Here is a 13,207-nt window from a genome sequence, read left to right as displayed (position 1 = left end):
TCAATTATGACTATTTTCTTTGGCAATTGACTGATGTTGAAAAGCTCTGTAGAGTAGCTGACTTGTCAGCAGGATTAGAAAAAATACTTCAGAGAAAGTAAAAAAAAACATGAAGCAGGTAGAAGCATTCACTATGTGCCTACTGCAGTCATATGTTGGTTTATGGTTAGAGTTAAGCTGCTGGCCATTAAAGTCCTAAACTGCTTAGGACCAACATAACTTAGAAATCACCTTTTAAAAATATTAGACTGTCCAAACTGGATCAAATTACACTACAACATGATTGGCCTAGGCATACTTGGTTTTTCCTTCCCAATAGGTGTGTGACCGAGTGATCTGGACTGGGATCACAGAAGGGGCAAATAGTTAAAGCCCTTTATGACATTTTCACAGCTGTTGTAAAATTTTGAAGTTTTTAATTATTTTCATGACTGTATAAACAAGCTTCAGCATAAACAGTGTAAACTGCCTAGACGCTGCTTTGTACATCAGTTGCAGAAATGCGGTTAAATTTTTAAAATGCATAAACAAAAAATTCAGAGGTAGGGCCTGACATGTCTGAAACAGGGATGACTACAACATAAAATTTAAAAATGCAAACACCCTTGATTTTCAAAACAAAAGGTAGAGGAGGGTTTTTGTGTTTTTTTTAAAGTTCTCTTCAATTGACATTCTGCCAGTCTTTAAAATTCTCTGGTCAGATCGTATGTTTGAACATTCCCCTGCATTAAAAATGTGCAGCAGGTAATAAAGCTAGGTTAAAATGCTACTCCCCATCATGCTAATTCTTCATGTATATGAACATTTTCTTTTTACATGGGGAACATTAAAATGCAATAATCCTCCCTGTTGTTTCCCCCCACTCTTTAAAAAAAAAAAACATTCATAGCTATCACTTCAGCATGCAAAGCCCATTGCTTAAACAGCAGCTTGCACATACACAAGCTTCCCTATTTACGAACATTCTGCTTACAAACAAACACTTTCAACACCAACTTCTGGTTTGCAGCCAACACTGCAAACCAGAGTATGGAAAACATTTAGGAGCATTCTGTGTGGCTCCAAACTAACAACATTTGACATGAAACTGGCAGCATCCCAAGTGAATCTGACAGCTACAGCAACAGAGATGGGGCCTTACTGGGCTTACAGACAGACCCCTGGAACCTAATTGTTCATTAACAGGGGAGCTTCTATAGTGAAAGTAGTTCAGATCTTATTTACAATGTTGGAAATATTCCTAAACATTTCTTAAATTAGTTTTAAAGACAAGGAAACACATTTAGGTGACAGAGGAAGGACACCGTTGGCAACCTTCAGTCCCAAAAGACTATGGTATCGCACTCTGAATGGTGGTTCTGGAACAGCGTCTAGTGTGGCTGAAAAGGCCAATTCGGGAGTGACAATCCCTTCCACACTGGGAGCAAGTGCAGTCTGTCCCTGTTCTGTCTCCCTGGCTATGGGCCTTCCTTCTTTGCCTCTTAGCCTCAGACTGTTGGCCAAGTGTCTCTTCAAACTCACAAAGGCCATGCTGCACAGCCTGCCTCCAAGCGGGCCGCTCAGAGGCCAGGGTTTCCCACTTGTTGAGGTCCACTCCTAAGGCCTTCAGATCCCTCTTGCAGATGTCCTTGTATCGCAGCTGTGGTCTACCTGTAGGGCGCTTTCCTTGCACGAGTTCTCCATAGAGGAGATCCTTTGGGATCCGGCCATCATCCATTCTCACGACATGACCAAGCCAACGCAGGCGCCTCTGTTTCAGCAGTGAATACATGCTAGGGATTCCAGCACGTTCCAGGACTGTGTTGTTTGGAACTTTGTCCTGCCAGGTGATGCCGAGGATGCGTCGGAGGCAGCGCATGTGGAAAGCGTTCAGTTTCCTCTCCTGTTGTGAGCAAAGAGTCCATGACTCGCTGCAGTACAGAAGTGTACTCAGGACGCAAGCTCTGTAGACCTGGATCTTGGTATGTTCCGTCAGCTTCTTGTTGGACCAGACTCTCTTTGTGAGTCTGGAAAACATGGTAGCTGCTTTACCGATGCATTTGTTTAGCTCGGTATCGAGAGAAAAAGTGTCAGAGAGGACAGAGGAAGCAAAGGAGGACAGAGGAAGGAAAGTAACTGTAAATCAATAGTGTTTCTCAGCATGTGGATAATGAAGCAAATAGTCCATGTGATTCTGTCAGCAATCCAACAGAGCTCTTATGCTCTTAAATGGAAAGAAATTATATTCACAACATCTTTCAGATACTATCAATAGCAGTCATTGCCACATCTTGCAATAGTGAATTCCATAGATGAATGAGGTCCCGTGTAAAGCACTTCCTTCTGTCTGTCCTGAACCTCCCATCAATCTTTTTACATAGAAAAAGCATGATTCTAAAGCTATAAGGAAAGAAGAAAAGCTTATATCATATATGGTCCTGGGAGCTGATCCTGGGGTTGCTGTGAGGGTTTCCTTTTTCTTTTAAGTTTACAAATTTCTATTCTGTATACCTAGGAAAACCTTGAAGACTGCAAAAACCCTTATAGTATTTTGGGTAAACAATTCTACACCCAAACCTATAGGCATTCAGTCTTCTGAGTTTACTCTCAAGAGGGAATGATGTGTGTTGCATTTGTATGGCTGGCAAATCAGAAGCAGACACAAATAAACACTTTTGCTCCAGGTATGTCCATTTCAACACAATTATCAAAAGGTAGGGCCAAAACTATGCCAATACAACAGCATTCTATAACTCTAACTCTACAATTCTATACAATAACATTCTATAACATTCTGTGGTATTACTGAAAATGGTATATAAGGTTTCCTTGAACTATAAAGTGCTGGACTATTTTCCTTTCTGAACTACAAACATTTTTAAAATTATGATCAGGATTTGATTGAAAAGATTCAAGTCCAAGTATCTCGATGTGTGAGGAGAAAGGCAAGGAAGATGTTGAAAATGTTAATTGGTTTGCTGTGCTCTGGAATCTTACAGTAAATGTAGCTGGACTTTCTGCCAAATGCAAGCTTAAAAACTATTCTCTCCAAGATACTTGTAATAGTTTTGAGTGTCTCAATCTCGATATTGTTTACTCATACTGTAAGTGAAATGCTCCACTGCAAATTGTGGATGGAATCCAAAGATCCCCATGCATGAATAGCGGTACTTTCACTCATGCAACAGGGTTGCCAATTCCCCCCTCCAAGCAGTAGTTTGTAGGGGTAACCTGGCAATTTAAAAAGCCACTCCGGGGGAGGGTTAGGGACCCACTAGAGCAACAAGCAATGTTGACAGGGTCAGTCTGCAGTCTGAAGAAATAGCTGTTGATGCTCCCAATCTCTATGAGCAGAAATGTCTTCCTTTCACATATGGGCATCTTTGGATCCAACTCATAGTTTGCAGTGAAGCATTTCAATTACTGTTCAAGTAAACAATACTGAGGCAGAGTCAGCTCAGAACGATTACAAGCATCTTGGAGAGAATAAAATGGTTCCTAAACCTTAACTTGGCAGAAACATTATAGTATGTCAGAACCCAGCAAATTAATAAACATTTTCAGCCACAGAAAACAAATGAGAAGCTCTGAATAAAGAAAGGGAAAAGAATGAAAAACAAGAAGAGTGTGTGGGATAATGGCCATCAGAGAAGCTTTGAGAGAGAAAAAACCACTGCAAGGAATTGGTCATTCTTCAGGTATTGAACATGTGTAAAAGATTAAATATAACTCTCAAACTTCAGTTTAGCACTGAAAACTTGCCAACTGCTTTTCCACACGTGACTTCCAAGCTGCCGACTAGGAATTAAGCTACACACCACAATTAAGCTACACATTGTTGAATTTGAGGGTTTGCAAGTTTTTATGAAACTTGAATTTTAAGTTGACAGAAGAGGGGATGGACAAGCGGGGGAATCCTAAGAAGTTGTAACCATTTAGGCGAGAGACTACTGAAGCATAGTACAAACAGAAAGGAATTAGCATCCTGGAGAGGTTGAGGAGGACATGGCAATGGCTTGGATGCGGAAAGAGAAAGAAAAGGAAGAATCTTGGATAATGCCAAGTTTGCATCTGAAAGAGAAATACAATCTATGTAGTACACAAAGAATTTGACAATCTTGCTGGAAAGACAGACTGCATGATTCACATTGATTTGTGGATGCTTCTTTAAAAAAGGCGACTTCTTTCTATTTGAGCATATTAACTAGAGGCTGTTAAAACCCACTTCCTCTTTGGCGCTAGCTCTAAAATCAAGTCATATACGAGTGAGTATAACTCGCCAAATAAATCAGTTCAGGACAGAAGCTACTGTCCTGTAGAATGGAGAGAGTATAAGCGGTTCTCAGTGTCAACAATCTCCAGTGGAACCAAGACTTTGTGGGAATTGTTGCTGGGATGAGCAGCCACAACTATTATAGAACCATATTTCTGATGAAACTATAAAAAAACATCTCTAGCTGTTTATAAAGCGACACCCCACAGAAGTCACATTAAAACTAGATGCAAGGAAAACACTGATTTTTTGAGATTTCCAAAATACATTATTTCCCAATCCCCAATATAAAATGGGAATTGTTTAAAATGTTTTACTTGATCGGTCAGTAAACTGTCATTTCAAATTAGCTACAAAGAAACCAAGTCAAAAGCTATGCAGATACTGCAACAGCCAAGCAGAGGCAGGCAGGCGTGAGAGTGAGTGTCCAACCTTACATCAAGGATACATAACATGTGCAAGAAGCTACTTAACAGTATATATCTACTATGCTGAAACTATTAGAAAGGTTCACTTTTGTGCAATTCCAATTCTTGCTTTTCATCTGTTTCTCATGTTACTTTCTAAATTGCCATTTCAAAAGAGATACATTTGCAAACCATATTAAACAAAAAATCTTACTCAACAGAAGGAGATAAAGAACATAAGAATTGGCTTGCTGCATCAAAACCCTCTAGTCAAGCTCTGGCCAGCCAGATGACTCTGAGCACTGACAAATGAAAATTTGACTCCTACATCTGGTATTTAGAGGCATACTGCCTCTCTGTCTCCTGCATCTGGTGAACAAACAAGAACAGGCCATTATCTCCAGGGAGATGAGGAGGAGGAGAACCCCAGGAAAGCATTCTGAAGAGATGTTCACAGTAGGCCTGATGCAGCAACTCTATGCAATTTCATACAATGCAATATCAAGAGAAGTGAACAGCAAGACTTCCTCCCACTTTGAAACTTAAGATGCCTGTGGCAATTTCCAGCATAGCACTATGAAGACCCACATTGACTTTTGTGAATTGATGTCTTCTCACCCTCAGATCATGTCAAACTGCACATACGAGGGTCGTCCAGAAAGTAATGCACCACATTTTTTTTCTCAGCCTACAGTAATGGTACGAATGCAAAACTTTAGATATACATTATTTGAATTTTCAGGAGTGCGCACACAAATTTTTGGTTTCTTCAGACAGATAGCGTAGCTGCAGTAGTGTTTCGAAATGGCGTCTGTAAGTGATGTACGTTACAAGCAGCGTGTCGCCATTGAATTTCTCACTGCGGAGAAAGAAACTGTTGGGAACATTCACTAACGTTTGTGTACAGTTTATGGAGAATCTGCAGTCGACAGAAGTACGGTTAGTCGCTGGGCACAGAGGGTGAGGCCATTAGAAGGCAGTTCGGCAGAGCTCCAAGATTTGCAGCGTTTGGGGCGGCCATCCACGGCTGTCACACCTGACAAGACGCAGCTTGCTGATGTGCTCATTCGCGAGGACCGACGCATAACGACTAGGCAGTTGGCGCTGAAGCTGTCAATCAGCAAAGGAAGTGTGGATGCAATCATCCGTGCTCTTGATTACTCAAAAGTGTGTGCACGATGGGTTCCGCGCTGTCTTACGGTGGACCACAAATCTCTCAGAAAAAACATTTCTTCTGAGTTGCTGAAACATTTTGAAGATGAGGGGAAAGCGTTCTTGTCCAGGATCGTGACAGGTGATGAAACCTGGGTTCACCATTTTGAGCCCGAAACAAAACAACAGTTGATGGAATGGCGTCATCCTCAATCTCCACAGAAGAAAAAATTCAAAGCAACTGCTTCCGCCGGTAAGGTCATGATCACTGTGTTTTGGGACTGTGAGGGCGTCATACTCATTGATGTGATGCCAAGAGGCAGCACCATTAATTCTGAAGCTTATGTGAAGACATTAACCAAACTCAAGAAGCGCTTCCAGCGACTTCGGCGCCATTACAACCCAGGTGAATGTTTGATTCAACATGATAACGCTCGGCCTCACACAAGTTTGGGGACTTCGGAACACATCACTAAACAGGGTTGGACTGTGTTACCCCATCCACCCTACAGCCCTGACCTAGTTCCCTCAGACTTCCACTTGTTTGGGCCATTAAAGGATGCCATTCGCAGAAGACATTTTGAGGATGACGAAGAGGTGATTCGCACAGTGCAGAAATGGCTTCGTGACCAGAACAGGGAGTGGTACCGACAGGGCATACATGCCCTTGTGTCTCCCTGGAGGAAGGCCATAGAACTGGACGGAGATTACGTGGAAAAATAGGGAGTGTAGAAGAAACATCATTCTTTCTTGTGTCTAAGTTTCATTGTGTTCAATAAATAATTGTTGAAGAAAAAAAAATGTGGTGCATTACTTTCTGGGCGACCCTCGTACAACATGCTCTGTCATACATATGTCTGATACACTTTTTGGGTCTGCTTGCCTATCAATAGTCAACATAGAGTTCCTTGAGAGGGGAAGAAGAAGAGGGACTGAATAAACCAACTTTCTTGCTTTGCTTCTCTCTCTGCTATCGTCTATTCTACACAACACACAAAGACCTTCTCTGGGTCGTGCCTGGCTGAGTAAGATTAACAGTATTGTGAACTGCACGCAAAAATCAACTGGCTGCCTTCTGCAGAAACAGCCTTGGTCACTCTGTTGAATGATGTACGCTGGGGACTGGACAGAGTGTGTGTGACCCTATTAGGCCATGGGCAGCCCAATCCTGAGCTGCCTGGGGCGCCCAGGCTCAGCGGCACCGAGAAGGGCTGCTGCCAAATCCTGTGCCTGCCGCGCTACTGCAGGAGGCGCCTCGGGAGAAGGGGATGTTCGCTCCCCTTCCCCCGAGTAAGGTAAGCAGCCCTGCAATGGGGCTACTCACTTTACCGTCGACCATAAGGTTGGCAGTAAGGTAAAGGCGCTCGTGTAGGGCGCACAGCCCTGCACAAGTGCCTTGGATCCTGCACGGATCCTCCTCCCTCTCTCCCCCGACACACCTCCCACCCGCCCCCTGGCACGCTTCTCTCTGCCCCTGCCAGCCTCCCCTTTATCTGGAATGCCTCTTCCCCGTCCCTGTCCACGCCCCTGCCTCCCATTCCACAGCTCTGTGGTCTGGGAAACTGCCAAGCTGGGCTACTGCCCCGTGCTAGCCCAGCACTGGCTGGTGCTGGGCTAGCACCGGCGGGAGACAGGTGATGAGCCCTGCAAACATCCCTTATGGCACATTTGCGACTGTGGTCAGCAGCATGGCTCTGTGCCGCCGACCACAGGATTGGGCTCTTAGTGGCTTTCAAACACCATCAGCCTTGGTATCCTGGGTCGGTTGGCCAGTCAGGTACTTGTAGACACTATTTTACAGAGGCTTGATCACTTCTGGCCAATAGATTCAAGAAGCTGGTGTTAAATAGACTATGGAAACCTCATAGACTGAAGGCAATAGGAGACTGGATGAGAACTAACAAGCTGAAATTAAATCTGGACAAAACAGATCCTCTTGATTTAGAATTCTGTAATGCAGCGCTATCAATCTGTTCTGAATGATGTTGCAAATTCTACAGGAGCAGGTTTGCAGTGTATGGATCCTCCTGGATTCTTCGCTGTTCTTGGATAAGCAAGTGGTAGCAGAGGCCTGATGGGCATTTGCCTAGCTTAGGTTAGTGTGCTTATTGCATCCTTGTCCAAGTCTTTCAGACCTGACTACAGTGGTGCATGTATTGGTGACATCAGGACCTGACATTTATAATGCACTTTACAGGGGGCTGCCCTTAAAGACCATTTGGAAATTGTAGTTTCCATCTCAAAGCTACTTCTGAAGCTGGATTGAAAGCAATCCAGATAATCAGTTTCATTCAGGAAATTCCAGAGCTGAGACCACCACTACCTGCCTAGTTACCTTGCTCAGAAACAGGAGATTAGAGATTGGCCAGAAATTCTCCAACACACTGGAATCTAGGGAGAATTTTTTTAGGAGAAAAGTGAACCACAGCCAGCTTCAAACCGTCAGCAACACCTCCTCCTTCAGAGATGCACTCTCCCTGTCCATTTGATAAGCCCATTTGTGCAAGGATCAAGCAGGCAAGTGAATGGACTCATGCACCACAGGATCCTATCTGCATCCTTCAGAGTGCAGAAATGGAAAATAATTCATAATAATAGGACTAACAGATGCAGATAGATCATCAACTGGAACTGTTAATGAGGCATCCAAGTCTTGGTGGTTTTAAGTCACTTTATCTGCAAAGTATCTCGCGAATTGATCACAGCAGGAGTCTGAGTTGTTCCCATCTCCTCCCTGAGGGGCCCAGCGAAGCAGGCCCCAAGCAGCCTGGAATAACTCAGTCAGATGGCTTTCTGTGGATGCAATGGTGGCAGAGAAAAAAGTCTCTTTGCTGTCATCACTGTCATGGAAAACGCTCTATCTCATGCTTGGTTAGATTAGTCAAGTTTTTCATCACTATCGCCAAGGTGCCTGTCAAGCCATTTCATTGCATGCAGCTCCCCAGAAAATGAGGGAACCTCCTCCCATCTACTCAAACCAAGTCTCAGTTATACACACCAGGGTAGTCCCTTGGATCAGGCATAGCTTATTGTTCACTCACCTAGCATTATACAGCAATAGTTTCAGGTTAAATGGGTCACTGCTAGGGATATCAGTGGTCTCAAGGTGGGGGGGGAATACAACCACTACCATTCCTCACCCTAGGAATGGTGGCATTAAATATATATTGGGGGATGCTATGAGTAATATATGACTTGCGCTGCAATCCTATGCATACTTTCCTGGAAGTACTTTCCATTGACTACAATGGTTTTACTTCTTCATAGACAGTGCCCATTGCACGACCAGCCTGTCACATCCTCCTATGCACAGCTCAGATTCCTAAGTCAGTCACAGTGTATAGAGAGAGCTTTCCTTCACTTAGGTGGGAAGAAAGGAAGGGGGAAAAAGATGAGAGAGTGCTTTTTATGACAGTGCCACATTAACTACTATGCTGAAAACGGTTAGAACTTCCAGACACTAACTGCTTGCCTATATCCTACTAGCTTTAACCTGGCCTTAAGTGTGCTTGACTTTATCAGGACTGCTCTCCTAGTCTTTTAGTGTTTATGTATTGAAATTGCTCAGAGTAATGGGGGCAGATACAACAGAGAGTGCCTAAAGAAACATACATCTAGGGAAACAAGTTGTTAAATGCTTAAAAGCAGTAAAGCTTCTTTTAAAACAAAACAAAACTCACAATGAACTTGCAGTTGGACAGGCAGTTCCTAGTCATAAGACACTGGAAAATTGTGGTTACCCATATTTGGAGGGGAAAAATTGCACTCTAACAACTATTCTCTGGTCATCATTCAAAACCAGTTTCCTGTAACAAAAAATGTCAAACTTCAACATTCATTCTCAATGCAAAAAGCTTTACAAAAATCATATCAAAAAAACTGATACTTACCTTGGTTGGTAGAGAGGCCCCATTCAACGCTTAATCAAATAAAGAAAGGTGCACTAACAGTCATATAAGAATCAGGAGATGGTCTATGTCTGCTAATCATGCTTTTATCCCACCTTCTCCCCAGGAGGGTCTAAAGATAGAAACATCTGGGAGGAGTCAGTCCTGCTGAATCCTCAAATCATAGTTCCATCATTATTACTTTTGCATGGGGACAGACCTTCTGAGTCACTTGGGTAAGGTTAAGACTTGAACTGTAATTGTAACAGAATAAACTAAGCCAAGTGGGTGATTTAAAATAAAAGAGTACCAAGAAAAATGCAACTCCTAACCCACTGTACCCACTTTTGCCAGACTTTCAGGCAGCCCTTCAGTTACTCACAGATCTATTACCCTTCTCAATCTGCCCAACTATCTTTTAACTGCCATTGCCCAACATTCAGTCTTTGATTCTTCTTACCACCAACCAATCCCAACTCTCATCACTTCTACAAACCAATCACCACCAATCCTAAGGCGTTCACATTCCTAACCAGCCAATAGGAAAGATGGGTTTTTTATTCCCTCTGCAACCCAAAGCTCCCTTTTCTGACATACAGGTTGTGCCCTGTGAAATCAGTGGGAAAATAGTTTTAAAGACCCACTTCTAGGTTTCTTGCTCCTCTATTGTCACTCCATAATGCGTTGGTATAGACATTATACCACATTCACCCACTACATGGGGTGAATAATGGGATCTAATGGAATGAATTTATAATTATGTAACAGCATGAAGGTAGGAAATAGGATTTTTCTTATCACAAGGCATTTAAAGGTGGATCTCGGTATCAGTGGTAAGTCAAATCAGTGGATGCTAAATCCATGGATACCGAGATCCCATCTGTATAAACTTTTATTTTGAAAAGAAAAAGAGATTAGATTAAATCATGCCTTCTGCATGCAAAGCAGTAATCTACTCAAAGGAAGATGGTTTTACACCCTGTCCTAGAAAGTTAAGCAATAAAGGTATGTACCAGTACTAGAGTCTGTGCAAGCAGAGACATGAGAATCATTACAGAACCTCATCTACTCACTGTGCAAACTCTTCCATAAGCACTAGCAGCACAATTTCTCTTCAGTCCATCATCCTTTAGATCCAATCAATTTTCGATAAATCAAAAATTTATCCTTTCATTTTCCCCACCCACTGTTGCCAGAGGCAAAAGAACAGAGAGAAACCCTAACATTAGAGGTTCTTGACTCACTTCTTAGTAATCCCCCAAGACAGCAGATAGGTTCTTTCCAATGTGTGGAACATACAAAGTCAGAGAGCAGGGGTCCTGAAAAAATGAGGTCTGGTGATCACCAGCATTTCTCAAAGCACAAATACTGTAGTCTCCAAGCCACAATGAAAATGGAAGAAAGGGCTAAAAACCTAGTAATGTTTTCCCTACTGTCAGAACTTACTGAAAAGGAAAGCCCCTTTTTAGTTTTAAACTCAAAACTGAAACTGCAAAGAAACCTCTTACTATGTGTACAATTTACGCTTATGTATGCATTTAGTGGTCTAGGGGGAGCCTTGTAGCTCCCTTGGAGAGAAAGTAGTAAAATAAGATTTAACACACAGAGAAAAAAGGATCAAATGTTGTGACCAGGAGGAAAAAATTTGCAACTCCAAATCTAAGAGAGGCTGGGTTCCCTTCTTCACCTACTTCCCATCTAAAGGAACCTCCAAAGACTGGAGTTTCCTCAGCACAGAAGTCAGATGATATATGAGTGATCTGGAAAGCCAAATGACCAGGCTAACCTAAATCCTCTGTACAGACACTTGGGTAGTGGAAGCTTCCTTGGGTGCCTTTTGGGGAGAAAGATGGAATACAAATCTAATAAATACATAAATAAGGCCTGAGAGGCTGTCAGGGATGAGAGGAGAAAGTCTTAGTTTCTCTGAACAGAAAGATTGGACAAGTAAAATCAAATTTAAAAAAGGAAAGGAATGGTGAAAATGAACAAAACAGGCACTTGCCCTTCGATCAAAACAGGTCTTAGAGGTACACAAATGACAGGTCTTATAGTTAGCTAAACAAAAACAGGTATCAATGTTAGAGGAAAAAACAGTTCTTGTAGGTCAAGGTAAACTGAAAACAATAAAATTCAGATGCAACTAGCTAGACATGGCCTTGCCTAGGTTAGCACTCACTTTTGTGGTAATTTTCTCATTTCTTCAACATCTTCCCCAGGCTAGAACCTGAAACAAATCCAGCAATCCTCCAGTGTGTCAGAACCAACAACAGCCCAAAGCAGCTTGGTACTTTGCCTCAAGTCACTCTGGTTAAAAGTGCCTTTATTCCTTCCTAAGCAACTATTGTTTGACTGCTACCAGATAAAGATGGTGACCAATAGCACAAAAATAGCTGATGAAGATGCACTATCCTTAATGGTAGAGAGTGAAAATGACTGCTAGAGTGCCTTCCATGTTAGACCTACCTCAGGTTTTCACTAAGGCAGCAGTTCTCAAAGTATGACTTCCTGGAGTCTCACAAGCAGCATGGAAGGGGATCACAAAGCTTTGAGGAACTAGGCTCAATCTCTGGAATCTCCAGTAGGGTTGGAGAAGACCCCTGTCTGAAACGCCAGAAAGCTGCCTATAAGTAGTAATACTACATGGAGCTAGATGGACCAACCCTCTTTCTCCAGGGATACTCAAAGTGTGGGTCATGGCTAGCTGTAATTTGAAGGGGCAGTGTCACATGCATTTTTTTTTCTAGGGGTTGCAATAACAAAGTCTGGGAAAACCTGCCTAAAGGAGGCAAAAGAAAGAAAAGGGACACAGTGACAGAGGACATATGGAGCATGAGTGTTTTAGTTTGGAAGACTTTCAAGCATCCTCCTGCACAGTGCTCATAAGGTAAGAAACAAGTCTATAAAAAACACCAACAAGAATAGTATTTTTTCATATAATGCCACTTAAGAAGCTTTATCCGCAAAGAAGCACATGTGACCCAATGAGCAAGGGCATACAACTAAACACCGTTAAACACTTTGCCCATGTAACCAGAGGATCTATGATTCTAGACTGCATGCAGAAGCCTGCAGTGAAAAAGACCAGGTACAACTGCTACTTAATCTCACACATAGCATGGTGGGGTGGGGAATTAGTCCAGAGCAGACCTTTTAAATTGTCTTACAAAGAGTTACGGGTAAAAGAAAAGCTGGCATGGAATGAAAAGCCCCATTAAAAAATCACTATTAAAAGATAATGTATCCATCTTAAATTTCTTGTTCTCTAGGACTAGCATGAGGTCAGCATGCTATGCACATTGATGGCACAAGATAAAAGATACACAACAGTAAAAACCATACAGTGCAATCCAATAAAAATTTTAGTAGCCATTGTACTACCCGATTACTAAATTTGTTAAACAGCTTTTGTTTCAGTAAGACAGCCATAAGCAATCGAAAAATTTTTCAACAGTTAAACATAATGCAAGATGTTCACTTTATTTGCCTATTTCAGCAATTAGAAGGGT

General features: G+C 42.3%; 1 protein-coding gene across 1 annotated transcript in view; it reads right to left on the bottom strand.

Annotated features, from left to right (window-relative positions):
* Window positions 1–13,207, bottom strand: part of ATG7 (autophagy related 7) — a 145,839-nt gene that overhangs the window by 67,866 nt on the left and 64,766 nt on the right. The window lies entirely within an intron of this gene.

This window comes from Tiliqua scincoides, chromosome 2, assembly GCF_035046505.1.
Source record: "Tiliqua scincoides isolate rTilSci1 chromosome 2, rTilSci1.hap2, whole genome shotgun sequence".
NCBI lineage: Eukaryota > Metazoa > Chordata > Lepidosauria > Squamata > Scincidae > Tiliqua > Tiliqua scincoides.
Note: the sequence above shows the minus strand (reverse complement) of the source record. Positions and strands in the feature narration are given on the sequence as shown.